Raw genomic sequence first — 26148 nt, 5'->3', positions numbered from 1 at the left:
ATGAGGAGGAAGGAGAGGAGGAGAGAGGAGCCGCTAACGAGGAATGGGTTGGAGGAGGAGGACAAGGAGAAGAAGATGATGGAAAGAAAAGATAGGGAAAAGATTGATTACTGACGAAAAGGGGTGGAAGTGAAAGAGGATGGCTCATGAGCGGCTTGAAGGAGGAGGATGAGCAGAAAGGAGAAGCGGTGGAGGAATGTGTGGAGGTAGAGGGAGCCACTATGGAGAAGTAGAAATAAGTAAAAGGAAAGGAAGAGGGAAGGATGGGTTATCAGAGAGATCGGGTGGATATAGAGGAGACCGTCACAGAGGGATAGGACATGGATGGATTTGGAGGAGGAAAGGGGTAAAAAGGAGAAGTGAATGATGAGGAAAGAGAGGAGGAAAGAGCCATTGGTAAGGAATGGATTGGAGGAGAACAAGGAGAAGAGGATGGGAAGGGGAGGGGGAAGATGGATTGTCGGCAAAAATGAACAGATATGGGTTAAAGTGGTATGGATATTATCTGTCCGCATCCGATTTTATATCTGAATCAATCTGTATATAGATAGAATTTAAGGATCTGACTAATATCCACATCTATCTAAGAAAAATGGATATGGATAGATGATTATCGGATTCATATCTAAATATCTGAATCTATATGTAATCCTATATAATTTTATATAGCACTTATTAATTTTTTAAAAAAATATATAATTATATAAACATTCTATTAATTTGATTGATCATTTACCAAGTAATATCTTTGACTCTCTGATTATAAAATTTATTGACCTAAGTTATATCCATAATTATATTCGTACTTCTTGTTAGATGTATGTCCTAGAAGCCAATCAGACCGACACATTAATTCTTTCTAAAATATAATTTTATACTTGATCAAATTAATTAGGATAGTTAATTTCATTCATGTAGTAAATATGTCCATGAATCATCTAAAAAATTAATAAGATGATAACACATATTCTTAAGAATTAAGAATTTGAGGCATATGTTATTGATGGTTAATTCTCAAATTACTCTCAATCGAAGGATCATCATGAGGATGGTGATTGATCCAGTAAGATTAATATACGGATCGCTTCTCTTAAGGTAGATGAGTCTTGAGTCTACAATGTGGAGACACTGAAGCAAAAATGCATATATTTGTTAGAAATAAAGATATCGAATGTGATCAATATAAGAAGTCATTTGAATGTCTACTCACTCATCAGTGACATTCTCAATACAGTAGTGGTGTGACTAGTCCTTAAACCTGCAGTACTTCTGCTGTTCATAATGATGTTGCTATAGTTTGACTACACCATAACTCAATCTCCTAATTATATGAAGTCTTGAGGTGTATGTTGGCTGCAGTAGATTCATTGTAGGAATAGGATGTGTACCTAAATGAGATCTATCAACCTTAGTAGCTAAGGAGTGTCCTATTTAATTTATGAGATTGAGTTTGGAAGATCTTAGTCAAGCAATGTGAACGATGAAATAAAATTTTCATCATATTTTATAAATGAACTCAAGTCGAATAAATCTTACATATGATAGACGATGAGATTTGACGAGTTTTCCATAACCTCCATCTTATCGAGACTCACGATAGAAGAACTGAATCACATGATAATTATATCTAGAGATTCATCCTTCTATTCTGCTGAATTGCTAAATACTGATAGACATTACTGGTGGATTGTGGGACTAACGAGAATTATTTTGATGATCAATAATTCTTGATTGGTGAGTTGAAATTGTTACAATCTATTAAAAAGAGTTTCAATGATTTTTGATAGAAATCAAAATATTTTTCACTATCAGACAGAATAAAACCTATGAGATCACATACAAAAGAGGTCCTGACCGATCGGATTATCGAATAATAATTTTAAATTATAAAAAAATTTAATTATCAATTTGATTGATGATTGGACTAATATGTAAAAGTTACATAAAGGACTTACTAAGAGTTAGTAAGTTATAGAAGGACTAAATTATAATTATTGCATATTATTTGATTTAATCAAATATTAGCATTGAGTCCTAATCAAATTAAATCAGATTTAATTTGATTAGTTTTGATTTAAGTTTGACTCGAACTTGGTTTCATTAATCTAATGAGATTAGATTTAATGAATACTTGATCCAAACTTATCTAGATTATGTTTGACCTAATCTTTAGCCATGTTTGATTTGGATTAGGTCTTAGTCAAATTAAATCAGATTTAATTTGATTAGATATGGTTCTAAATTGATTTGGATTGGATTTCATTAGTCTAATGGGATTGGACTTAATCCAATCTAAATTGGACTCCAACTTTCACTTGGATTTGGACTCTAACTAAAATCCTATCTAACTCCCTTTAAATAGGAATAAGAGGGACACCTACTAACTAATTTGTAGGAGGACTTGGGATGTGAGTCCTGGCTTGGGTCGCGTGTCCCACCCTAGGATGCATGTCCCCAAACAATAGGAGGAGGACCTGGGATGTGAGTCCTGACCTGGATCGTGCGTCCCACCCTGGAATGCACATCTCAAAGCAGCAAGTATGAAAAATAGAGAGATGATGCTGCGGCTCCCTAGGTTGGCATGTGAGAATTGTTTCTTTTCTTTCTTACAACCAAAAGTTGGTTGTTGAAGGTAAGATATCTCTCTTTCTCCCTTGTTTTATGTTCAAAAGTTGAACATCTCTCCTCTTTCTCTCCTTGTCCAAAGAGTTGGACATGTCTCCATCATCTTCTTCTCCATACATGTTCAAGAGTTGAACATGATTAAAATCAGATTTGATCTGATTTATTTTAGTCCATGAGATAGACGGTTCTCCTTTATACATATTCAAGAGTTGAACATGATTAAAATCAGATTTGATCTGATTTTTGCCTCTTCCTATTGGTCTATGAGATGGACAAAAGTTTTCCTCTATCTTTTCTTAGATCTAGTCCAAGAGTTGGACAAGATAGAAGAAGAAAGAGATTAAATCTCTTATCTTCTTCAATAAATCTTTGATTTTCTCTTAAGAAGAGAAAAGTGAAAAAGAAAATTAGATGTGATCTAATTTTATCATATCCTTCTATAGATCTAATTGATTCTCTTAAGAAAAGAATCAAAAGATCTAACTAATTCGACAATACAGAAAGCGATCTCTGCAAGGGAGCTAGCACCCCGGTGAGATCGAATCTTCCTAATCAGATCAGTGTCGTATGGATATCTATAGAGGTCGGACACTTATGCAGCAGCAATGGACCTTCGAGATATCTATAGATCATAGGTTTAGCGGATCGTGAAGATATCCACAGATCATCGGATCGCAGTGAAGATTTACCCACATAAAGGTAAAGGTCTAACTCTAAATCTGATTTTTATTTTTAGCATCTTAATTTCAACATGTGAACATTTCTAGCATATGTAGATTTGATTTATATTTTATGTATATTAGATTTAAAATAATTTTAAATTTAGATCAGTTTCAATTTTCATTGCAATTGATTTCTGCATGCATATCCCAGAAGTCGGACTTCCTTCACTTCTAGTATATGAATTATTTTTGTATCAGTTTAAAGCAAATATGAATATAAATTTTTGCATCTGAATAATATCCATATCCGTATTTATATTTATCAGATAAAATAAATATAGCTATAGATATGCTGGTATCCGATCCGTATTCGATCTGGTTTCAGCCCTATGGACAGAGGTGGAGGGGCCACTGTAGATAGGAATGGCTTATGGATGACTTGGAGGATAAGGAGGAAGAAAAGATGATGGAGGAATGGATGGAGATAGAGAGAGTCGTCATGGAGAAAAAGAAATGGATGAAGAAAAAGGAAGGAGAAAGGAGGAGGGAGAAAAGGAATGCCTATGACGAAGGATAGGATCAATCAGAGAGGAGGAAGGAGAGAAGAGGAAGATGGAGAGAAAGATATTTTCATTATTTTATAAATAATGATATTATATGATGATCATGTGACATTATTTCGTTAACAGAGATCAACGACTAGACCATATTAGAATATATCGATAATTAGAATGACTAGTTTGATATTTTTTAAAATACAGAAAGTGAATATAAAATTGGACTAAAATTGAGAAGATATTTTTATAATTTTTTTTTAAAAAAAAAAAAAATTATTCAAAAGGATGTTTGGCGGGAGCCCTCCATCTTTCTTACTGCGCCCTCTTTGCTTGCCATCATGACATCCCTCATTTACCTCCTGCTTATTCTCTCACACACTTTCAATGACCCAAAACCTCTCCCATCTCCACCTTTCTCTCCCTCCTTCCCTTCATTTTCTCTCAGAACCATTCTCATTTCACACTTTGACTCTTTCTCCAATTCTCCCCCTCTTTCTTTTCACCCAAGTTGCCCAATGGCCCATGCCCTACCATTATAGGAAAATGGATTGACTTCCTGATAGGAACCCAACTTTGGTAATAGAAAATAAATTAAGATTCTCTTCTTAGCTTCTTTTATTTTGGTACTCGTATCATTTAGAATTGTAAAGTCTGTTTAGTACTATATTTATTTGGCAATTGTGCTAAATTAAGTATGATGTAATAAATGAATACTGGGTCCGAACCTGCCAATAAAATGTAAATCATTTGCTCTTGACAATCAAAGAATAAAGAATTCTCTTTCTCTAAATCTCCATTTTTTTCTCTTCTAATTGAAGGTTGACCCTGTCAAAGCGGTCATGATATGTGGAGCCACATATCATTTGATGTCTAAGCTTGCAATCCCATAATGTAGCTTTGATCCGATCCAAGATTTTTCTAGTATATGATGCAAACCTATTATCAAAAGGAGAAGATGGAGGTGCAATTAGTGGAAAGGGGGTCCACTGATACTCAAGTTACTAAGCTTGAGACTAAGGTACAGAATGTCACCAAAACCAACAACAATCTTAGAAACTTAATCGTTTCCATGAATATGAAGATGGACTCCTAGCCATCTACTTCAATGAAGATGTTGATACTAAGTTTTGATACAACCACCCACTTCTTCCATGTCTATGAGGAAAAGATCATATCTTTCCTTTCTCAAGACTGTGACTATGGTGCAGTCGCAACCATGGGTCACTACATTGAAATTTTCTTACTTCGATGGTGATGACCTTACTGGATGGATTTATTAGATAAAGTAATTCTTCAAGTTCAATCAAATACTTGAAATCCAAAAGATACCACTTGCATCCTATCACCTAGAGAAAGAGGCTTTACAATGGTTCCAATGATTTAAAAAGAACCATAGAATTATATCTTGGGCAAAGTTTGTTAAAGCTCTTTGCATTAATTTTGGCCTAACTATATATAATGATTGTATAAGAGAATTAATAAAGTTGCATCAGAGCCCTACTCAATTGTCTTGAGATTACCAAGTACAATTTGAGATGTTCACAAATCACAGAACTAGGCTAACTGAAGAGTTCTTCATTAGCTACTTTATTAGTGGACTAAGAGAGGATTTGAAGCATGATACATGGGTTTTTCATTTTAGTTCTATGTTTGCGGTGATTTATCATACTCATCTATAAGAAGAGAAGCAAATCGCCCAATATCATACTTTGAAGCCACCCCTTATTCGGCCTATGATTTCTACAATAGTTCCACCTAAGGAGACACTTCCCCTATGAAGTGCGTGGTGCTTGCTGAAGCAGAGGCATGAAGAGACAAAGGCCTTTGTTACAATTGTGATGAAAAATTTAGTCCTGGCCATCGATGTAAATCAAAGCAATTATTTTTTATCAAGGATCTCTGACGATGAGTTTGAGGAAAACATGGAGGAGATAAATGAAGCGGCTATGGAGGAGATAGCACTTGAAATCTCTATGTATGCTGTCTCAAGATACCTATCCCCCCAGATGTGTGGGTTAAGGAGCTAATCAAACATTAACTAGTTTCTATTCTCATCGACACCAGAAGCACCCACAACTTCACTGACCCTACTCTTGCTAAAAGAATTCAATGTCGACCCACGGAGGAAAAATTCTTTAAAGTAATGGTTGCTAATGGGCATAAATTAGCAACAAATGATAAATATTTTAACCTACCAATTACTATTCAAGATTTTTATTTTAAGACATATATATATATATATATGTATGTATTTCCTCTTGGGGGTTCTAAGGTGGTGCTTTGAGCTACTAGCTTCACACCCTTGGATCCATAATTTAGGAATTTTTGAAGCTGCCTATACAGTTTATAAATTAGGGATGACAATATTCACCAAAGTGTTCTAGAGATCCAGCCATAGATACAGATCATGAGTAGCCACTCAATCGAAAAGGCCTTGACAAAGGGAGGAACTGCAATATATATGGCTATATTTTGTAAAAAAAGTAGAGCCAGAATAACCCTTGCCTCTAGAGTTGATTAATACTCCATCAACTTTCCAAAGCCTTATTGATGATGTCTTCCAACCATTCTTGCGGTGCTTTGTGTTAGTCTTCTTCGATGATATCCTGATCTCTAGCTGATCATGGGAGAATCATCTGGCTCATCTAGAGATAATATTTTGGACCCTTCGAGAAGATAAACTATTTATCAAATGTTTGAAGTATTCCTTTGGTTAAAGATAGGTGGAGTATTTAGGGCATATTATATCCAAAGAAGGCATCACTACCAAACCCCAGAAGATATTTTGCATGTTGGAGTGCCCTACACCTAAAAATGCTAAAGGATTCCTTAGGACTTACTGATTACTGCAGAAAATTTATCAAGAACTATAAGAAGATAAGCGCTAGATTAACTTCCCTATTAAAGGATTCCTTCCAATAGAATAATGATGTAGATTCGTCCTTTCAATTTCTTAAGCAAGCTATGGTAACTGCTCAGTACTAACGCTTCCTAATTTCTCCAAACCATTTGGTATAGAGTGCAATAGGTCGGGCATTGGGATTGGTGTTGTCTTGATGTAAGCAGGATGATATTTAGCTTTCACTAGTAGAGCCCTATCAAAGAAGCACTTAGGTCTTGTTGCCTATGAAATGAGATGATAGCCATATTATATGCCGTTGATAAATGGCGATAGTATCTGATGGGAAGATATTTCATAATTTACATCGACCACCGTAGCCGTAAGTATTTAATGGATCAACAAGTCTTTCTAGAGGTACAACCAAAGTGGACTATCAAGCTCTTGGAATTGAACCATGAGATCAAATACAAGCACAGAGTTGATAATTCAGTTGCAGAGGCCTTACCACGCAACGTGAAAGGATGATTATGTGCTATCTCTTACCTATTATTCAATTTGGATAGAGCAAGTTCAAGTAGAAACAGAACATACCTCCTTGCATGCAATTATTTGAGAGATTCAAAATAATCCTGATAACCCTTCACCATATATATATACTGGAGGACTTCTTCCACATAAAAATAGGTGGTTCTAGGAGCCAATTCTAAGTAGCAAGGGAAGGTTCTTCAGCTTTTTATATGATTCTCGAGAGTAGAGATGGCAAAATATAACCTGACCTGCCAATCTGACCCATGTTCCACCTACCATAAACAAGTTTGAATTTGGGCTAAACAGGTTTGGATTGGATCAACCTGTTTAACCTATTTATTATTTAGGTCAGGTTCAATTTTTACATATCTAACCGCTAAACCCGTTTATGTTTTGGGTTGAACCAAATTAGCTCGTGTATGGGCCATTCAAATAAATTTAGTGGGCTACTGGGCAGCTGGGCTCCTCCCATTTCCCATGCGGCGTGCAGCACACACTTATTTTCTAATCCTCCAGTACCCTCCCTCCATAATCCGTATAACCGCATCGAATCCAACGTGGCTAGGGTTTTCTTATCCCCCCTTTCCTTCTTCTTTGTGCCGCCGTCCATGAAATGTTGAAGGGATCAGTCTGGTCGAGGGTCGCAAAGATACATAGAGCCGAAGATAGCGAGTCATAACTCGTGCCGCATAGTGCCTTCCATTTCCTAGTCAGGTGATAGGCTAGAACCATGGAGGGTTAGAGGCGACTGAGGACTAAGGCTACAAATGGATCAGGTTGATCCATGATCCGATCCGATCCGACCAAGTTAGACCCGACTCGGACCCATTTAAAAGACCCATGGAGCTGAGTCGGATTCAAAAATTGGACCCATTCTCTTTTTCGGGTCGGGTCTGGATTTTTTGAATTTGGATCGGATTCGATCCAACCCAATCCATGAAAATTTTTGGATTAATTTGGATCTTAAGATATATGACCCAAACCTAATTTGAGTGGCTCACCCAAACCTTTCAGTCCTTCATTTGTTCAGATAATTCTCAAATTTCAGTCTTCCTTTTCCCCATTAAATCCCAAACTTTTTTCGAGTCTGAGTTCTCTCCGCTTGGCATCTCCCTCAAGCTTTCTCTAATTCTCTCCGTCTTGACATCTCCCTCAAGCTTTCTCTCCGCCTCGACATCTCTCTCGGGCTTTCATCTCGACGTCTCTCTCTCAGGTATGAACTCCTCCCCATCATCCTCCTCCCCACCATCCTCCTCCAACTTCACTACCGTGGCCTCCTCGCCTCTGCCATGATCAGTCTACTGCGCCTGCGGCGAACCCATCGCCTCCGTGGCCTCCCGCCGCCGCCGTGGGCCAACACATCCTCGCTGTCGGCATCCAATCCGTGCGCATGCAACCCCCTACCCCATTGCCGCAGGCAACCCCCCTCTTCCTCCACCCTCGGAGATCGATGCCCTCATGCCCCCATCCAGCTCCTCCGCCTTCCTCTTCCTCCACTCGGATGCACCCCCCTCGGGGCACCACCTTTCTCCCCCGTTGCCGCAAGCAACCCCCCTCCTCCTCCATCCTCGGAGAGCGATGCCCTCATGCCCCCATCTAGCTCCTCCGCCTTCCTCTTCCTCTACTCGGATGCACCCCCCCTCGGGGCTCCATCTTCCCCCCCCCGCCCCCGTTGCCTACCCCCCTCGTCGCCGTAGGCAACCCCCCTACCCCCCTCATCGCCGCAGGCAACCCCCCTCCTCCTCCACCCTCGAAGATCGATTCCCTCATGCCCCCATCTAGCTCCTCCGCCTTCCTCTTCCTCTACTTGGATGCACCCCCCATCGGGGCTCCACCTTCCTCCCCCTTTACTGCAGGCAACCCCCCTCCTCCTCCACCCTCGAAGATTGATGCCCTCAAGCCCCCATCCAGCTCCTCCACCTTCCTCTTCCTCTACTCAGACACACACCCCCTTGGGGCTCCACTTTCCTCCTCCTCTGTCCTTGGACGCCCCTCCCTCTCCCGACGATATCTGCCGCTTGCGCTCCTCTGATTCTGGCTGCCACTTCTTCGGCTTCGTAGCTGCCCTCTCCTACTCCATTCATGGCCGTAAGCTCTCAAACCCGATCCCCCCCACCTCTCAAGATATATTTTAGTTTCCATGTTCTTTTATGTGCCTGAAGATATAGGTTGATATAGATTTTGTTTCATTTTGTATTTCTAGCATAATTAGTTACAATTCACGCTTATTTATTTTCATTTAATTCTATGTGAAATACGTTTATGTCTGTGATGGATAGCAATAAAAATACAGTTGAAGTTTCAAGTGCACTTGGTTGTAGTAGTTCATAAATGGTAGAGCCCTCTAATATAGATAGCTCTAAAACGAGTAAAAAAAAGAGGTCGGAGATATGGAATCATTATTCTGAGATAGAAAATCAAAAAGATAAGGCTAAATATAATTATTGTTATGTTATTTTTTCAGCTGATCCTAACAATGGGACAAGTCATCTTCACAAACATACAAAGAACTGTAAGTCAATAAAAAGTTTTGATGAGAGGCAGAAATAGTTAATAGGTAATATAACATCAAAAGATGGTGTTGCATTCAATGAGTTAACTCCTTATTCATTTGATCAAGAAAAAAGTCGTGAGGACCTTGCAAAAATGATAATTCTATAAGAGATGCTATTTACAACAGCTAGAAATCTAACTTTTCAGATGTTTGTTAGAAATCTTAGATCTGAATTTCATATTGTTTCAAGGACAACATTGGCATCCGATTGCTTGAAAGCATATGAAAGGAAAAAAAGAAGACTATATGAGTTGTTTAAAGCAAATTGTGGAAGAATTAGCTTAAAATCTGACATGTGGACATCAAATCAGATATTGGGATATATGTGTCTCACTGCACATTACATCACTAATGATTGGAAAGTTAAAAAGGATATTATCAATTTTAAGATGGTGCCTTCACCACACACAAGCTGAGTCATTAGTGATTGTATTGCAAGCTGCATTTCATCTTGGAATATTGAAAGAAGGTTAGGTTCCATCACCCTTGATAATTTATCAGCAAACACAGTTGTGGCCACGGAACTTCAAAGATAATTTAGAAAAGACTTACTTTTGGATGGCAGGTTCTTTCATGTGCGTTGTTGTGCACATATTCTTAATTTGATTATGAAGGATGAAATGAAGGCAGTGGAGGGTGCTATTGTTAAGATCCGAGAGACTATTAAATTTATAAAGTCATCTCAAGCAAGATTGAAAATATTTATGAGAATTGTCAAATAATTAAAAATAAATTATAAGAAAAAGATATGCATAGATGTACTTGCTCGTTGGAATTCTACATATCTCATACTAAATGATGCTATACAATTTAAAAAAGTATTTATGCGACTTGAGACTCGAGATCCTAATTTTGAAAATGCACCAACTGAAGAAGATTGGTCTCAAAGCACCATTATTTGCAACTTTTGAAAGGTTTCTCATCACATAACTAAATTATTTTCATAAATAAAAAATACAACTGTAAATTTATATTTTTATAAAATTTGGAGAATACAAATACTTCTAATTCAAGAATCTAGGAGTTCAAGTACAGTTGTGATGATGATGATCTTAAAAATATAAAAAAAATTGGGTAAATATTGAAAAGATTGCTCATACATTCTTGTTGTCGGGGTTGTTTTTGATCCAAGACATAAGATGAAGCTTATTAAGTATTGCTTTCAAAAAATCTATAGTAATGATGACCGTGCTTCAATTGAGATCAATAAGGTGTGTAATGTTATTCAAAGTCTTTATGATCATTATACAATTTTATATGGTGCACATGGCTCTCATGTTCAAGTAGAGGAGATGGTGTCTACATTTCAAGGTAGAGGAGATGAGAGTCTTTTCATGCAAGATTATGAAGAATTTATTCAAGAAGAAGAAGTTGCCTAACCATCTAAATCAGAATTAGAGATCTATTTAGAAGAGAAGGTATTTTATGATTTCTAATTTATATATCTGCATTAAAATATAATTCAATATTGCTAATAAAATAACTTGCAATATATTTTTAAAAAAAAATAAGTTCATCATCTAGGAGATCAAAATTTTGACATTCTAAACTATTAAAGAATCAATGAATCAAAATATCCAATATTGTCTAAGATGGTTCGTGATATATTGACTATTTCAGTATCTACTATTGCATCTGAGTCTGCCTTCAACACTGATGGAAAAATTTTGGATGATTTTCATAGTAGTCTATCCCTTAATATAGTTGAGGCCTTGATATGCACTCAAGATTGGCTTCGAGACACCTCACCTTATATTGCAGGTTCAATTTCTAAAATATTCATAAACTTTATCATATACTTGTTAGATGTATATCCTAAAAGCCAATATGACTGACACATTATAATAAATCTAAGATATAATTTTATACTTAATACATTGATTTGATCAATAAAAAGATAAGTTTATTTTTCATTCAAGTGTGATGTATCCTTGAATCATTCATGGAATTAACTTTCGATACATATTCTCAAAGAGTTGAAAATTAAAAATATGTGTTTAATTCCTAAATGCTCCCAGTCATAAAATCATCATCAAGATGATGATCGATCCGGATAGATCGACGCACAGATCGCTTCCTTTGGGGTAGATGAATTCTTAGTTTACAGTGTAGAGACACTGGATGATGAGTACGGATAATTGTTAGAGAACAACTAGTACTGAGCATGACCATACGAGAGATCACTTAGATTTCTATTCGATCGTCAGTGATTATCTCGATGCTATAGTTGTGTAAATGATCCTTTGATCTGAGATGGTACGACTGCTTGTAGTGAGACTACTGGAGTTTGACTGACACATAAACATGAATCTCAATGAGCCCTTATAATAGATGTTGGTTACAGTTGGTCCACTGTAAAGGTAGAGTGCGCATCAAGATGGGATTTATCGATCTTGATAGAAAGAAGTAGTCCTATGAGATTTGAGAGACTAAATCTGAGAGTCTGTGGCCACAGCAATGTGATTGATGAAAAATTTTTTTTATAGAAATCATAATTGGACTTGAGCTGATCGAATCTATCATATGACTGATGTTGAGATTTGATGATTTATCCATGACCTGCCATCTAGTTGGGACTCACGATAGAAGGTCTGAATCACACGTTAACTATACCTTAAGGTTCATTTTCGATTCTACTGGATTGCCACTACATACTACTAGGTGTCACTGGTGGATTGTGAGAGCTCATTAGGATTGCTCAGGATCGACAATCCTTGATGAGTTAGAGTGAAATTGTTCCGACCCATTAAAAAAATTTCAATGATACTTTGATAGAGATCATTGTATATCTCACTACCAGATAGAATTAAATCTATGGAGTCATACAATAAAGAGATTAAACATGTAATAAGAAATTAAACTTATGAAGTATCAATTACGTTTAGAGAAACCAGATTGGGTTCAAAGTAACCTTGCTAGCACATGATTGGACCTAATTTCTTCTTTATGTTCGAATTTCTTATTTGATAAGATTAATTCAAACTAAATTTTTGCTAATAACCTAAATGAATTAGATTTATTAGACTCCAATTGTTGGGTATCTAAGATTTTGGATCAAATGAATTAAAGGTGCAAGTCCTTAATTAATTTTTTTGATAGTTTTTATGGGATGCCACTTGATTTGATCAAGTTGGGCGTGTCCCACCTTTAGAGGGCGTATGGATCCATGATGGGGCATCCTTTGGGTGTATTTTGGGGTGTGATTTAGTGAGTGCAAGGGCTTTAAGAGTTGGTGCCTAATAGGTTTTCTAAAGAAAGTTGAATAACTTAAGTTATTAGAAAATCTAATGCAAGTAGGACCTATATTAAGTACTGTTTGGTTTTGAATAGGATTCAAACGTTATGTCTATTTAAAGGAACCTCCCCTTAGGTCCCTAATAACTCAAACCAGCAGCCCCACGCCCACCAAGGAGAGCCCCACGCCCTCTCTTCCTCTCTCCCTCTCTTCTCCCTTGGACGTCCAAATGCCCCACCCCTTTGGGCGTCCCTTCTTCCTCCACATCCCAAGGCTTTGGGCGTCCCCTTTTGTGCTAGTTTCTGATCCATGATAGCAGCATAATCAAAAGAAGAAAAGTAAGAGAAGAAGAGATGAAGAAGATCAAGAAAAAGATCAAAGAGTTGATCGCGATCCAGGTTTCGTTTAGATTCACAAGCTGATTTTTCTTAGAGAAGAAAAATCAATTTTAAGAGGACTATTCCAGGTTGATCCTGAGTGGATACCCGTAGAGGCCGAATATTTACGTGGCCAAGAAAAAATTTCTTCTCTTCTAGATCCAGATTTGAAGAAAAAAATTATGAAACAGGTATGTGATTCGATCATATTTTAAATTTCAGCATATATTCAATTTCAATATATGAAGTAGATCCTAGTGGTTTATGTTTTATGCATGCATGATATAGATTAAAATATTTTAATTTACTATTCCACTATGATGTTTAAAAAAAAATTGAAACATATATGCATGCCCGACATAGAAATTCCAACAGTGATTTCAGAGTCACGGATTTCATATGCATGACATTGACATACATATTTTGAAAGGAGTTTCAAAATCTAATTTTTTCTTAATACATGAGATATATAGATGAATATTTTGAATATAAATTTTATTTTGAATTTGATTTTAGAACATATAGTTGATATGTCTAAGTATGCATAGATCTGAATTTTGATCTAAACAGTTTCTAGTTTATGTTCATGTGATATATAAATATGTATAAACCTAAAATTTTATTTGACCTGATTCATTATTCATACATAAGATATGTGATTGCATATTTAGGTTATAAAATTATTTTTAATATAATTCATGATTAATATATGAGATATATGATATCATGTATTGATCTGAGTTTTATTTAGATCTGAATTTTACATGCATATAGGAGATATATGTTTGTATATTAAATCCGAAAATTATTTTCATGATTTAAAACTTATTTTTATGTAAAAAATTTAGATCTAAAATATGATTTTGGAATCTGAAATTTATATTTGTCGATAAAAGTTTTGGTTATGAAAAAATTAAAAATTAGATCATGTAATAGGATTGTATCTAGGATTTTTGATTTGAATCGTATGGGTTTAATTCGATTAAGTAATTGATCAAACTAAGTCAAGTGTTGATTAAGATTATATCAATTAAGTTATATGATCATACAATTATTGTTGATCAAATCGATTGAATTCCATATGTAAAATCGATTAACCTAAGGACCTAATTTGACTCGATGGCTTGAGTCTAATTCACTTGAGTTAACCTATTTGGATCAATTGATCTATTGATGTCTAAGGCAAGTAATTGAGATGTGGTTATTTAATTGGTTTCGTTTGCTTACTTGATCAATTTATTGATGTCTAAGGAAAGCAACTGAGGGACCCTCACCATTCTCCACTTACCTGGCCAATTTGGAAGATTGAGTCCTCAATTGGGTTGCTTGGTGTTTTTGGTTTAGCCCATACCAATTAGATCGGTCATATGATGACTGCTTAGATGAGACCTAAACCTAAACCTCCTCATAAATATTAAGTCCATAGGTCTTCCACCGTTGTATATGTGCAGATGTGCTACTGGTGTTGATTGTTCTCGACTAGTTACAGTGGTTCGGTTGCACCGAGAACACGCAACCACTCTATTAGCAAAGTGTTACTTCAGGGTAAGGATAGGGTCGGACCCAATAACTGTTAGGTGAGGGACCCAATAACGGCCTTGCACTTGCTTGTGAACGATGGGTCAGGCTTAACTAAGAAGTGTGGTCAATAACTATTAGATGAGCTCATATGACTTAGAGACCAAGTTACTGCAACATGCTTAGAGAAATATCTGGATAAAGAGTTATCCACGTATCGATGTGTATATTACCAATAATTGTTAGGTGAGGTGCATGGCATTAGTGGGACCGCGGTACCCACTAGAAATCCTTCTGTCGCGTTAGGATTTTTGTTTCCTACTTGGGGAGTGGAGGGATCCAAAAAATTAGTGGGAGTCATTGTTTGTATCTTAAAATCTCTAGAAGTAAATATAATATTAAATATAAAAGTCTAACTTGAATCTCTACTCTTGCAGTTAAATAATGTCAGCCTTAAATCTCTAGCCCGCATCTTTGAAACCAATCATTTGATCGAAGCTAATTATAAAGACTGGCTCAGAAACTTCAGGATTGTCCTGACCACAGAAAAATTAGGTCATGTACTCGATCAGAAATCCAGTGTTACCAAACCGTCCTACTGCTTAGCAAAGAGCTACTTTTGAAAAGTGAATGGATGAAGACAGTCAGGTCAAGTGCTATGTGCTAGCATCTATGTCAAATGAGTTGCAAAGCCAACATGAGTATATGTCCACTGTCAGGGTTATGATCCCTCACCTGCAAAAATTGTATGGTGAGCAGAACCATATTGCGTGCTTCGAAGTATCCAAGAGACTCTTTAATTTGAAGATACGTGAAGAGCAGTCAATCCATAAGCACTGTATGACAGTGATCAAGGACATTGAGGAGCTTATCTTACGAGTTTATATAGTCAATTTATTATAAATTTTCATATAAATAAACTCAATTGCACTATACCCAAACTGGTTAACATGTTGGTCACTACAGAAGGAATCTTAAAGAGTTCGAGGGGCACTATTCTCGTTGTGGAGCGAACTTCTTTCAAAAAAAAATCTACTGGGAAGAAGAAGAATAAATCTGCTAAGAAGCAGAAAAAAGAGAGCAAGCCAAAGAAGGACGTTCCTAAGAAGGCCGAAGCAAAGAAAAAGTATTTCCACTATGATACTGAAGACCATTGGAGGAGAACTGTCCACTCTATCTGGAGAGCCTAAAGACCAAAAAAGATGATAAACCTTCGAAAGATATGCTCATAATTGAATCTAACCTTATGATTTTTTCTACTTCTAGTTAGGTATTAGATTCTGATTCAAGTGCTCATATATCTATCTCAATGAAGGGTCTAATAAAAAGTAGGAAGTTAGGGAAGGTGACATGATCCTTCGGATAGACAATAGAGCAAAATTACAGCAGAAATCGTTGGCACTTATCCTCTTCGATTACCGTCTAATTTTAGATTATATTTAAAAGACTGTTATTTTGTTCCTATAGCTAGTCGAAATTTGATTTTCATATCTATACTAGCACAGGAAGGTTTTGAAATTAATTTTAATAAAGTTTTTATTCTATTTATTTATGAAATAAATTGGTTATATAAGGTCTTTTAATTAACGTCTATATCACTTGTATGTTGATACGAATGTGAATTTAAATGAGTAAATAGTGAGTGCCGGAGGTCAAAAAAACCCAGAGATGAGATTAATCAGAAGTACTTGTGGCATCATAGACTAGACCATATTGAAGATGATGGGATAAATAAACTGAAAAAGAATAGGATCTTTGGCTCTCTTCATCCAGAGCCCTATCCAGCTTGTGAATATTGCCTTCGAGAAAAAATGACTAGGTTATCCTTTGTAGGATATGAAAAAAAGACTATTGAGTTACTTGTTCTGGTACACACCAATGTGTGTAAGTTATTTGATATGCAGGCTAGAGATGGTTACAGTTACTTCATTATCTTTATTGATGATTTGTCTAGATATAGATATATGTATCTGATGAAACACAAGTCTGAAGCCTTTGAAAGGTTCAAAGAATTCAGAAATGAAGTAGAAAAATAAACAGACAAGTCCATTAAGATTTTTCGATCTGATCGAGGAGGTGAATACCTTAGTAAAAAAATTTTGGGATATCTTAAGGACAACGGCATAGTCTCTCAATGGACTCCTCCGAACACCTCAGCTCAACGGGATATCCGAAAGGAAGAATAAGATCCTATTAGATATGGTCAGATCCATGATGAGCTTCACTGATCTACCCTTATATCTTTGGAGACATGCCTTATTAACCGCCATTCACCTGTTAAATAGGATTCCATCAAAGTCCGTTCCTACCACACTATATGAGATATGGTACAGTAAGAAGCTGAGTTTAGGTTATCTTAAGACTTTGGGATGTCCGACCTATATCAAAAGACAGATGACTGATAAACTAGAGGATAGATCTATAGTAGCTCATTTTATAGGATATCCAAAAGAATCCATGAGATACTACTTCTACTTTCCTCAAGATCACAATGTAATTGTGAGTCGGAACGCCATATTCCTAAAAAATAGTTTATCCAGGATGGTGGCAATGGAAGTTAGTTGAGCTCGAAGAAAAGGTCTCTGAAAGCAAAGAGCTATAGATCCTTAGAAACCCATTATTCATGAGTCAGTAGTTGACGTTCCTCTACCACCTCGTAGATCTAGCAGGATCTCCGATCTCTTGAAAGGTACATGGATATGCTTACGGAGGAAGTAAAGAAAATATTCTTATGGAGATAGGGATCATGGTAATGATCCTAATACCTTTGACGAAGCGATGTCTGACATCGATTTCAAGAAATGGTTAAATGGAATAAAGTCAGAAATTGACTCGATGCACTTGAACCAAGTATGGACCTTAGTGGATCCACCTGAGGTATTTACCCATTGGATGTAAATAGATCTACAAAAAAAAAGATGCCAATGGTAAGTAGAGACCTATAAAGCTAGGCTTATGACAAAAGATTATAGCTAGCGTGAGGACATTGATATTAAGAAATTTTCTCATCCGTAGTCATGTTGAAATCCATCCGCACTCTGCTTGCTGTTGCAACTTATTATGATTATGAAATCTGATAGATGGTGTGAAAACTGCTTTTCTGAATGGATATCTTGAGAAAGATATCTATATGGAGTAGTCTTTGGGTTTACATCGGGTGATGGTGATCATAGAGTCTGCAAGCTGCAAAAGTCATAATACGGATTAAAGCAAGCTTCTTGAAGTTGGAATCATCATTTTGATAATGCGATCAAATCGTTTGATTTCATCAAAAATGAAGTGGAACCTTGTGTGTACAAAAGGATCAATGGAGCACAATAATATTCTTCGTATTGTAGGTAGATGATATTTCCATATTGACCATGGTCAAAAGATGGTTGTTAAAGAATTCTCATGAAAGACCTACGAAAGCATCCTATATTTTGGAATAAAAATCTATAGGGATGATCTAAAAGGATGCTAGGTCTGTCACAAAAGTTGTACATAGAAGGTACTGAAGAGGTTCAGCATAGAAAATTCTAAAAGAGAACTTTTACCTCTTAGGCATAGTATTAATCTTTCAAGATGATGTGTCCGCCACATCTGAGAAAGTTCAGCGCATGAGTAGGATTCTTATGCCTCAGCCATAGGGAGCCTCATGTATGCCATGCTGTGTACTCGATCTGATATTGCTCTTGCTGTGAGTGTCACGAGCAGGTATTAGTTGAGTTCAGGAGAGGAGCACTGGATAGCTGTGAAGAACATCCTTAAGTACTTGAGAAGGACTAATGATTTGTTCTTGTCTTTGGAGGAGATTCAGAGTTGGAATCGAGGGATATACTGATTTAGACTTCATGTCTGATCTTGATGATAAAAATCTACGTCAGGATATGTATTCATTTACAATGGTGGCGTAGTTAGCTGGAAGAGTTCAAGCAATCTATCATAACGGATTCGACCATAGAGGCTGAGTATATCGCTACTTCAGATACTATAAAGGAAAGCTTCTGATTTAAAAAGTTCATCGTGAAACTTGAGTTATGACATCGGATGCCATACCACTTTACTGCGACAACAATGAACCATAGCACTTGTTAAGGAGCCGAAGTCTCATCAGAAATCAAAGCACATCGAGCGGCAGTATCATATCATACGCGACTAATTTGAAAAAAAATATGTCGAGGTACGAAGAATAGACTCTGCGGATAATGTGGTAGATCCACTAACAAAGCAATTGAGCCAACCAGAAATGGAAGTCCACTTGAGAAGATGGAACTTAGATTAGTGGCCAATTGACTTTAGTCTAAGTGAGAGATTGTTAGATGTATGTCCTAGAAGTCAATATGGCTAACACATTGTAATAAATTAAGACACAATTTTATACTTAATATATTGATTTAATCAATAAAAGGTAAGTTTATTTTTCATTCAAGTGTGATGTGTTTTGAATCATCCATGGAATTAACTTTCGATAATATTCTCAAAGAGTTGAGAATTAGAGATATGTATTTAATTTCTAAATGCTTCCGATCATAGAATCATCATGAAGATGGTGATCGATCTGGATAAACTGACGCATAGATCATTTTTTTTGAGTAGATGGTCCCTAGTCTACAGTGTAGAGACACTGGATGACGAATGCAATAGTTGTTAGAGAACTAGTACTGAGCATTACCATATGAGAAATCATTTGGATTTCTATTCGATCATCAATGATTGTCTCAATGCTGTAGTTGTGTGAATAGTCTTTTAATCTGAGATAGTACGACTACTCACAGTGAGGACTGGGACTTTGACTGACAGATAAACATGAGTCTCAATGAGCCTTGTAGTGATGTTGGCAACAGTTGATCCACTATAAAAGTAGAGTGTGCATCAAAATGGGATCTATCGATCTTGATAGAAAGGAGTAGTCCTATAAATTTGAGAGGCTAAGTCCGAGTGTCTCTGACTATAGCAGTGTGATTAATGAAAAAAAAATTTCATAGAAATCACAATTAAACTTGAGCTGATCGAATCTATCATATGACTGATGTTGAGGTTTGACGATTTATCCATGACCTGTCATCTAGTCGGAACTCACGATAGAGGGTTTGAATCACACGTTAACTATACCTTGAGGTTCATTTTTTATTCTACTGGATTGCCACTACATACTGCTAGATGTCACTGGTGGATTGTGAGAGTTCACTATGATTGCTCAGGATCGACAATTCTTGATGAGTTAGAGCGAAATTATTCCGATCCATTGAAAAAAATTTCAATGATACTTTGATAGAGATCATTGTATATCTCACTATCAGATAGAATTGAACTTATGAAGTCACACAATAAAGGGATTAGACCTGGAATAAGCAATTAGCTTATGAAGTGTCAATTGGATTTAGAAAAATCAATTAGATTCAAGGTAACCTTGCTAGTACATGATTGGACCAATCTTTTCTTTATATTTGAATTTCTTATTTGATAAGATTAATTCAAACTAAATTACCTGCTAATAATCTAAATGAATTAGATTCATTAGACTCTAATTTTGGGTGTCTAAGATTTTAGATCAAATGAATTAAGGGTGCAATTCTTAATTAATTTTCTTGATATTTTTATGGGATGCCACTTGATTTGATCAAGTTGGGTGTGTCCCACCTTTAGAGGGTGTGTGGATCCATGATGGAGCATCCCTTGGGTGCATTTTGGGGTGTGGTTTAGTGGGTGCAAGGACTCCAAGAATTGGTGCCTAATAGGTTTCCTAAAAAAAATTGAATAACTTAAATTATTAGAAATCTAATGCAAGTAGGACTTATATTAAGTGCTTGTTTGGTTTTGAATAGGATTCAAACTTATGCCTATTTAAAGGACCTCCTCTAAGGTCCCTAGTGACTCAAAGTAGCAGCCCCACGCCCACCAAGGAGAGCCCCCACCCTTCTTCCTCTCTCCCTCTCTTCTCCCTTGGACGTCCAAACGCCCCACCGCTTTGGGCATCCCTTCTTCCTCCATGTCCAAGGCTTTGGGCGTCTCCTTTTGTTCTAGTTTCTGATCCATGATAGCAGCATAATCACGGAAAGAAAAGCAAGAGAAGAAGAGAAGAAGAAGATCAAAGAAAAGATCAAAGAGTTGATCGCGATTCAGGCTTCGTTAGATTCGCAAGCTGATTTTTCTTGAAAAGAAAAATTAATTTTAAGAAGGCTATTTCAAGCTGATTTGAGTGGATATCTGTACAAGTCGGTACTTACGCGCTAAGAAAAAGCCTCTTTCTTTCAAATCAAGATTTGAAAAAAAAATTACGAAATAGGTATGGATTCGATCACATGTTAATTTAACATATATTCAATTTCAGCATATGAAGTAGATTCTAGTGGTTTATGTTTTATGCATGCATGATATAGATTAAAAGTTTTTAATCTACTATTCTGCTGCGATGTTTAGAAAAAAAAATTTTGAAACAGACATGCATGCCCCGACATAGAAATTCCAACAACACTATGGTATTAAAATTTTATAATTTTTACTTTCATTATTTTTTTTATACATGGATACAAACTACAAGATTGAAGATTATGAAACGGCTATTATTATTGATGCTGATGATTAGCTCATGCTGGTAATAATTAACTTTATTATTATGTTTATATTGTTAATTTTTATCTTAAAAGTACTTGCATATTTCTTTGCTTCTATATATTTTTATGTTTTACTTTTCTTTGGTTGTAATAGGTGCTACATCATCTCGAGAGATCTTATTTACAGCTAGAGTGTGGATATCATTCCGATTCACTAATGTTTTTTTTTAGTTTATCCTATATTTTCTCAAGCAAGATACTATATTTTCATGATACTATATCTAATGTTGCTATATTGTTACAACTGGTGCCACACTCATATTGCTACTACATTTTATCTAATTTGGTTGTTAATGCTCAAGTTTAGTTTATGAATATTTTTTTTTCTAAAATAAAAATAATATTGTAGCTTGATACAATCTTAAGATATATCAATTATCATCTTTGGCAACAAGTGTATTCTAGATGGGTTTAGCATACTACATTCCTGTAAGTCCATTCTAACAATATCCAACCAGGGGAAAGACTCAAGCTTCCACGAGACATATTACTAATTGATTTCTATGTAGGTTACCTATTTTTTACAAAAGTTTTCTAGGTTTAGGGGTGGCAATCGGGTTGGATCGGGTATAAATGGATCGGGTCAGAAATGGGTTGACTCAAAAAATTATGAACCCGAACCCGATCTGTTTAAATAAACAGGTCAGATTTTAAAATCCAAATCCGACCTACTTAATAAATGGATTATCCGATTCGATTTGTTTACGACCCGTTTATAATAATCTATTAAAAAAAATCAATTGGATCAAGACTAACCCAGCAACCCATTTAAAAGGAAAATAAAAAATAAAAATCTGAGAGCTCTGCCCTGTCGGATCCACACCCGATCGCCCTCCTCCTGCCCTGTGCCTTCATCCGACCGCCGCACTGTCCCCGCCTCCATCTCCACTCGCCACCACACTGTCGACCGTCGTTGAAGCTCGAGCTAAGCCCCTCTATCTTCACACCCGAAGATAAGCTCTTGATGGCCGACGATGACGAGACCGTGGCCGATCTCCTCGAGCTCTAGATCTGACTCTGATAATCAAAGAGGACGAATAGGAGGATGAGAGAAATCGAAAAAGGGAGGATGAGCGGTACCATCACGGTGGAGAAGCAAGGCGGCATGAGGAGGTTCAAAGAATGACTGACAGAGTGCAGGAACGGGGGCCATCATCATCGCGGGCTTTTTCCAAGGAGGAGGAAGAGAGAGGGAAAGAAGGGGACATCGCGGTCATCGTCACCGGTGTGAGCGGTGGAGCGAGCAGTTGTGGAGGCGGGCCAGGCATTGTAGGGGCGACAGCATGGAGGAACTCTCTCGCTGGCACGAAAGAGAAAGGCGATGGAGGGTGAGGCGGTGAGAACTGAGAAGTATTTAGAGATTTTAAGTTTTTTGGGGAAGAAAAGAAGAAGATAAAGGAAAGGCCCGCTCAAATTTTTTGGAAAGGGAGATCAAAATTGAAGCGGACTGTCCAAATTTTATCAAAATTTAAATATTTTAAATAAAAAATATAAACAGGTTGGACAGGTTATAAACTTTAAACCCAAATCCGACCCATTTAATAAATGGGTTAAACAGGTCGATCCGTTTATGACCCGAACCTATTTAATACCAAATCCAAACTATTTATGATAGGTCGAATACGGATCGAATTACGGGTTGGATCATATTTTGCCACCCCTACTTAGGTTGCAATCTATCAAATTGGACTGTGAAATCACATCAACTGAATTGAAAGCCATTGGAACTTCCTGCTTATATTTGAAGGAGCTTAGCTTCAGCAAGTGCTCTGGCATCACAGATGAAGATCTTTCTTTTATTGTGTCAAAACATACGGACCTGTTAAAATTAGATATCACATGCTGTAGTGAGATAACTGATGTTTCACTAGCCAACATCACAAGCTCATGCACATCCCTTACCTCTGAGGATGGAATCTTGTAACATGGTTTCTAAGGAGGGCTTTCATCTGATTGGTCAACGTGTCATCTCCTGGAAGAACCGGATCTTACAGATACTAATTTGGACAATGAAGGTCTTTTCCTGTCGTATTGTCAAAAGTTAAAATTATCAATTTTTAAATGTATCAAATCATAGCTTCTAATAATATTTTCTATATGCAGGATTGAAGGCCCTCTCGGGATGTTTCAAACTTTCTAGCCTAAAAATTGGCCCGTGCATGAACATTAATGATGAAGGTCTTGTTCTTATTGGGAAATGTTGTCCAAAACTCCTGTGCTTGATTTGTACAGGTTTGTGACTCTCTGCTTCCTTTGTTCAAACTGTGACTCTATGCATACTGCTCAGATATAACAGACGATTCATTAAGATCATTATCAAAGTGCTTGAACTGGACACACTAAAGATTCGAGGTTATCCTCAGGTCTCATCTGTTGGTATCTCAGCTATTGCTGTGGGATGTCGACAACTCACCAAGCTGGATGTCAAGAAATGCTATGATATTAACGATGATGGAATGCTTTCACTTGGCCGCTTCTCCCAAAATTTACGCTAGGTACAATCGTAGCTTACTTTTTTTCCTTAATGTGCCGGGATGGGGATCTGGATTTTAACACATTTAAATTTGATCACTTTCAGATAAACTTGTCATATTGTTCGGTAATAGATAGGGGGCTTTTGGCACTAGCGAGCATCAGCTGTCTACAAAACATGACTATTTTACATTTAAGGTTTGAAAAATGTTCTATGGGCATGTAATGGTTTAAGAAAAATGAAGCTTCACTCATCATTGAAGTCCTTGATTCCTCAACATATTTTTGAATACACAGACGCACGTGGATGTATGTTTCAGTGGAGTAATAAGCCATACCAGGTATCTTTGATTTCCTCGTCTGATGAATCTCCGATACTGATGAGCATATTTTTTTTGTTTTGTTCTCTCATATACTTCTTTAAATAGTTGCACTGTTAATGACTTTCTTGTTGTCCGCATTTAAGATCTTCATCTTTAAGTTTTGAACAATGTACATGGTAAAATGAGTACCTGTGTGGTGCTAGACTATATAATTGTATTGATTTCTAACAAGTTCATAATTCATCTAGCACATTATAAAGAAGATGCAGGATTCTTTTATTTTATTATCTTTATTTATTTATTTTCTACCAACTGAATAATTTTTTGCTTCATAATGCGCTCCATTTAAAAACTAAATAGGATTGGACCCGAATTGGATCCGATCGAAATCGATCCGAACCGGGCCCATAGTTCATATAGATTATATATGAATCCATCGATCCGAATGATCCGGGTCATAAATTTGGCCATGGACCGGACTCGATCCGATCCATTTTTATCGGGATGGGTATAGGTTCAATATCAAGACCCGATCAAGAAACCGGATCGGATCGGGATCACTCAGGATCCGGTCCGATCCAACCCATTTGCAGGCCCACTGAGGACACGGTCAAGCCGTCAAAGACAAGCCAGAGGCAACCAAGAGCTTTGGTCAGACAAAGCTGGAGGCAGTGAGAGCTTGGTCAAGTCATCAAGGGTGGAGTTGGAGGAGGCTGCGAGCTCTGGTCAAGCAGAGGTTGGAGAGGCGGCCAAGAGCATGAGGGCGGTCGGGCGGGCGAAGCTGGAGGCGAGAGCATGGTGAGGGCATCTAGTCAGACGGAGCTAGAGGTGAGAGCACGGTGAGGGTGGTCGATCGAGCGAAATTGGAGGCAAGCACGCGGTGAGGGCGATCAGTCTGGCAAAGCTGGAGGCAGCCGAGAGCACGATGAGAGCGAAGGTCGGAGAGGAGGTCGGGCGGAGATGTGACAAGGGCAGAGCCACAGAGATCGGAGACGACAGAGAGCAGTTTTTTATTTTTTTTAAATGAATCATAAATGAGTTGGGTTTTATTCTTTTTTAATGGATTATAAATGGATCGTAAATAGATCGAGTCGGATAATCTGTCTATTAAGTAGATCGAGTTCGAACTTTAAAACCTAACCTTTTCAAATAAACAAGTCGGATCTAGGTTCAATTTTTTCACTTGACCTGTACTCAATCTGACCCATTTATATCCAACCCGATCCGATTACCACCCCTACAAGAGAGGCAAGACATTCCGATTTTCATAAGACATAACAGAGTTATCAAAAACTTTTTTTGGAAGAAAATCAAGAGAGATATAAAACATCCTATTGCTTCTTACGATTTATGTCAAAGGAAAAAATGAAGACACTTGCACCATTAGGACTTCTCCAATCCTTACTAATTCCTCAAGGCATTTGGGTTGATATTTCCATGGATTTCATTAATAGCCTGCCAAACTCTCTAGAGAAAAGGATGATAATAGTAGTTGTTGACCACCTTTCTAAATACGTCCACTTTATTGCAATGGTGCATCCATATAATGCTTCCTAGATTGCTCAATCATTTGTAGAGCATATCTTCAAATTACATGAGATGCCTACATCAATTGATTGTGACTATGATCCATTAATCCATTATTCATTAGTATATTTTGGCAGGAGTTGTTCCATCAAGGAACTAAATTATGCATGAATTTGATTTATCATCCCTGGTCAAAAAGAAGTAGTTAACCAATGCTTAGAGACCTATCTTAGATGCTTCATTGGTCAACAGTAATAAAAGTGGACCAGATGGCTTCCATGGGCTGAATGATGCTACAATACTAGCTATCACTCTTCCATACAGATGACTCC

General features: G+C 37.0%; 1 pseudogene; it reads left to right on the top strand.

Annotated features, from left to right (window-relative positions):
- The first annotated feature begins 9860 nt into the window (after positions 1-9860).
- On the top strand, positions 9861-11204 carry LOC140855270 (zinc finger BED domain-containing protein RICESLEEPER 2-like; annotated as a pseudogene).
- The last annotated feature ends 14944 nt before the right edge of the window (positions 11205-26148 follow it).

Source organism: Elaeis guineensis, chromosome 2 (genome assembly GCF_000442705.2).
Source record: "Elaeis guineensis isolate ETL-2024a chromosome 2, EG11, whole genome shotgun sequence".
NCBI classification, from domain to species: Eukaryota; Viridiplantae; Streptophyta; class Magnoliopsida; order Arecales; family Arecaceae; genus Elaeis; species Elaeis guineensis.
Note: the sequence above shows the minus strand (reverse complement) of the source record. Positions and strands in the feature narration are given on the sequence as shown.